We start from the raw sequence: 5,331 nt of genomic DNA on the forward strand, positions 1-5,331 counted from the left end.
GCTGCATTGTGGAGATGTGTAGAAGTGCTGGCACCTGAGTCCCCTTTATGCCCACGTTGGAGGCTCCTGACAATTTTGTGACGGAGGTGGCACGGGATTGAAATGATGATCGTACGTCAATCTATCATCAATTCTCAACAGCATTGTGGGCTATCACCCACACTTTCAAAGAGGGTCACTGCCTGGCCCTGCCAACCCTCTGCAGTATGTGCCTCCGGTTCCTCCTCATCCAGTACGCACTTATAAATACCGTATATACCGGCGTATAAGGCGACGGGGCGTATAAGACGACCCCCCAACTGTCACCTTATACGCCGGTATACAGTGGTGAAAAAAAAAAAAATTTATTACTCACCTCCCACGGCGTTCTGTCGCGCTCCGGCAGGATGTCGCTCGCTCCGGCAGGCTGTCGCTCGCTCCTCGTCGCCGCCGCAGCATAGCTTTCTGAATGCGGGGCTTGAAATCCCCGCTTCCAGAAAGCTAATACACACGCCGGCAGCCATGACATCATTGAATGGCTGTGATTGGCTAAAGCGCACGTGGCTTCAGCCAATCACACTATTCAATGACATCATTGAATGGGTGTGATTGCTAACACGTGCGCCTTCAGCCAATCACAGCCATTCAATGATGTCATTGAATAGTGTGATTGGCTGAAGCCACATGTGCTTTAGCCAATCACAGCCATTCAATGCTGTCATGGCTGCCGGCGTGTGTATTAGCTTTCTGGAAGCGGGGATTTCAAGCCCCGCATTCAGAAAGCTATGCTGCGGCGGCGACGAGGAGCGAGCGACAGCCTGCCGGAGCGAGCGACATCCTGCCGGAGCGCGACAGAACGCCGTGGGAGGTGAGTAATAAATTTTTTTTTTTTTACACTTTTTTTTTTTTTTGTATTACCGGCGCATAAGACGACCCCCGACTGCAGAGCAGATTTTTCGGGGTTCAAAAGTCGTCTTATACGCCGGTATATACGGTAGACATGAGGGTGGTGTGGCTATGAAGCGAGTGTGTGGCATGAGGGCAGATGAACGCTGTGCAGGGAAACTTTTGTGTGCGCTGTGGATGCAGGGTGGTGCAGGGGGGGGGGGTGTTGGACAGCAATGCCAGCATGTAACCCAGGAGAAGAGGCAGCGGTGTCACCCGCAGGCAGTGATTGTCCTTGGTTGCAGGTAGTGTGGTGCTTAGCTAAGATGTGCCAGTGCATGTGCCTTGCTAATGAGGGTTTGTCCGAAGTAAATTGCTAGGGGGGTGACCGCCAAACTCTTCCCCCCATTTTGGCCTAATAGTGGGACCTGGAAGCCTCAGATGCAGCCATGCATGCTGCCCCTGCCCTTCCCTATTCGTTTCTGTGGTGTTTCCATGATTTTCTGATGTTTTCTGGTGTCTGACAAGTCATCAGCTATGCGGAGCATCGGTCCCCTACAAAAATGCTCGAGTCGCCCATTGACTTCAATGTGGTTCGTTACTCGAAACGAGCTCTCGAGCATTACGAAAAGTTCGACTCGAGCAACGAGCACCTGAGCATTTTGGTGCTCACTCATCTCTAGTCAGGAGTAGAATTATAGGTATCATGAGAAAATCTAAGGCACTAGGCAACAGGCAGAGTCCAGGAGCAGAAGTAGGTCAGGATCCAGGTGTAGAACTGCAGCTTTTAGCAGACACGTCCAAGAGGCTAGTGCTTTGCAGTAATCAGGGCCAGCATCAGCACCTGGCAAACCTGGGACCCACTGCATGTAGAGGGTCTCACAAAGATCCAGAGTGATGTAGTTATAAGGATCACAGCAGTTGTAATTGCAACCGGGCCAATTAGTCAGGTGTATCCTAAGTCCCCCCTCATTACAGTAATAGTATTGCTACCACCTGAGACTCCTTCCAGAAGTGTAACACTTATCTCAACTCCTCCTCCCGTCTACTGCTGTGCTCTGAAGTACTGAAGGAGAAGTTATGGGATGCTGAACATATCCATGGATGCTATCAGTAATATAGAAAAAGCCCTTAAAATCTACTGTCATATAGTAGCACATTGATGGCTGTGCTTGTAAAATGCACAGGCATTAGAGGTATTACTGGACAAGGCTTCATTCACATGAGCGTATATCAGTTATGCTTTTACGGCTAGCTGATATACGCTGCCCATCTGATACATTGGTTTACAATGCATCAGTTCAAATGGGCGTATTTCCACAGTGTAAAAGAGCCTGGCTGACAAAGATAGCATATATGGTGCGCATTTTATGCCGGCGGCGGCTCCCATATACTCCTATCAGAGCGTATGGTAGCTGCAGGAGAAGGGAGGTGGGAGAGAGTTTAGCAGTGTGTCCACTAAACTCGCACCTCCTTCCCTCCTCTTCTCCGATCCTTGCTGGCGGTTTGCAATGGGAGGGGGTGGAACAGGGGCAGAAGCTAGTTGCTAAACTCCGGCCCACAATCTGCCTCTTGTCAGCTGCCAGCAATGGGAGGGGGCGGGAGCTGCATTCACACATAATGCTTTTATTGCATTTGTGAACTGCAGCAAAATTAGGGGGAAAAAACATTGAAAAAATGCAGGGATTTGCAAAAAAAAAGTATGCATTATTAAAAAATGCATACTTTACATGTTTTGTTTTATTTTTTTATTGGCATGGGTCAACACAGCCTGTATATCTTTGTTGATCCGGGTCTTGGAGTCAGGTAGGAACTTTCAAACATTGATCCAGGGATTATTCTGACCGCCATTATGGAGTTGGAAGGGAATTTTCCCCCCCAGAATGGGCTAAATTGGCTTCTCCCTGATTGGGTTTCTTTCTGCTTTCTTCTTGGTCAGTGATTGGGGGAATGGAAACAGGCTGAACTGGATATACAAGGTCTAGTTTCACCCTAGCATACTATGTTGGGGCTCCTTCACACAAGCATATACGTTTTTACGTTCGCTCGTACGCCCTGTTAATTCACTTAAATAGCATTTTCTTGTCCATTCACATGGCTTGGTGCAATGTATTAGCGAAAAAATATGCTGCAGGCCGGCAATCCCTCGCGCGGCATATCCTTAGAATTACTTCAAATGCCTAAATAGAGGCGCCTGTAAGCTTTTTCCTGCATTGGACGCTGCTAAACTGCCTCCCCCTCCCTATTTTTCCAGCCCCCATAGGAGCCGCCAGCATATATCAGTCAAAAGATAGAACCAGAACTATCTTTTCCGGCCGTGCGTAAAAATGTTCTATTTTTCCACGCCAGGTGATTGTTCGCGGCACAAATTTGCCCATGTAAACGAATGCATTGGAATCCAATGATGGTCAGATGGTCACGTTTTTCTGTGCAGCTCTTTTTACTGTACTATTTGCACATGCAAATCGTGTGCATTTGTGTGTGCAAAAAAACACGCAACCACTAGTTCCGTAAGTTCTATTGCAGGCCTGCGGCGTATTTTTTCACTAATACATTGCTCCCAGCTATGTTAATCGACGAGAAAACACTAATTAAGCAAATTATCAGTATGTGCAAGCGAACATAAAAATGCATACGCTCGTGTCCATTTAGTTCAGCCTGTTTCCACTTCCCCCTTGTTAATCCAGAGGAAGGCAAAAAAAATAATCAATGGATCAATGTTTGAAAGTTCCTACCTGACTCCAGGACCCAAATCAACAAAGATATACAGGCTGTGTTGACCCCTGCAGAGAGAGACGCTGTATAGCGGCCGGCGGCCGATATACGGTCGTCTGAATTCGCCCTTGTGGGGTGACTACCCACTACAGTTTTTTTTCACTGCGAAATTCGCAACGTTTTTTTCCCTGCAGGGGTCTATGGGACTGCGAAATCACAATTTTGCGCGATCGCTATTTTAACATTACAAGTCCCATAGACCCCTACAGAAAAAAAACGCTGCGAATTTCGCAGTTAAAAAATCTGTAGTGGGTAGTCACCCTTAGGGCTCCCACCCACTGGCGATATTTTCTTTCTTGCGCCGCGAGAGCATGAGAAAAATCTCGCATTGCAGCGCAAAAAAGAGGCCAGTATAGAATCGGCATATCGTAAGTGGTTTCAATGGGGCTAGCAACAGCAGCGCTAGCCCCATTGAAAGCATAGGGAGAATGCCGCGGACTTCTGCCACAGCTACTGCTTAGCTATTGGCTGAGCGCTCAGCCAATCACACATAGCTCTTAGCTATTCATTCATGAATAGCTATATGTTCTGAAAGAGCTTCATAGCAGTGCTGGGGAGCCAGCAGGAGGAAGCGGCTGAGCGCAGGAGAGGTGAGTATGATTTTTAAAAAAATTTTTCACACTTTTGGCAGATTATCGGGGAAGGGCTTATATTTCAAGCCCTTCCCCGATAATCATTCCACATGGCTTGGCAGAAAGCAGTGCTTTCAATGGGAGTGCCAATCCCATTGAAAGCAATGGAATAGAATGCCGGGGACTTCTGCCACAGCTGTGACAGCTGTTACAGCTGTGGCAGAAGTCCACGGCATTCTCCATCTCTTTTCAATGGGGCTAGTGCCGCTGGCCCCATTTAAAAGACTGGCGATATGTTGGCGTGATGCCGATATCCCGGCATCATGCCGATTTTTTTTCTCGCACTGCGATGCGAGACTTTAACTTTAGAATCGCATCGCAGTGGAGAAAATATCGCCAGTGGGTGGGAGCCCTTAAGGGTTATTCAGACGGGCATATAACGGTCGGGTTTTCACACCCGGCAGATATACGCTGCCCCTCTTTGCAAGGGGAGAAGGAGGGATGGGAGCTAGTGCACTGAGCTGCTGCTCCCTCTCCACCCTCTCTCCGCCCCTCGCCACTGTTTGCAATGGAAGGGGCAGGACAGGGGCAGAGCTACGCTCCACCCCCCCATTGCAAACAGTGGTGAGGGGCAGAGAGAGGGCGGGAGCTCATTGTACTAGCTCCCGTCCTATCCCGCCTCCTCCCCTTGCAGAGAGGGGCATCGTATATCGGCCGGGGGTAAAAAAAACCCACCGATATACCCCCATAAGCCCTCAGCGCGGGAATAGCACAGCAGATTGGGTTGGTATTGCATTGAATTCAATGGAAGCTGCACCTGCACTGCCAACAGGGGGCACTGCATTGACCATTGTGACAATGGCGCTGGGAATCAGCTGATCACTGGGGAGCTAAACTGGCGGACCGTTGCCGATCATCTATGGTTGACCTATCCTGCAGACAAGTGATCAGCAGAAAATAATAAGAAAACGACTTTAACACATGGGAACCAGGTGCAGAGCTACAGAGCCTGGATTTGGGGAAGAGGTTAATCATTGACTTGCTGGTGCAGCAGGGTGCGGTGGTGCAACGAGGACTGAACAAGACTGACAGATTCCACAAGATTCCAGCCTGACAAGCG

The sequence above is a fragment of the Eleutherodactylus coqui genome, chromosome 9 (genome assembly GCF_035609145.1).
Source record: "Eleutherodactylus coqui strain aEleCoq1 chromosome 9, aEleCoq1.hap1, whole genome shotgun sequence".
Classification (NCBI taxonomy): Eukaryota; Metazoa; Chordata; class Amphibia; order Anura; family Eleutherodactylidae; genus Eleutherodactylus; species Eleutherodactylus coqui.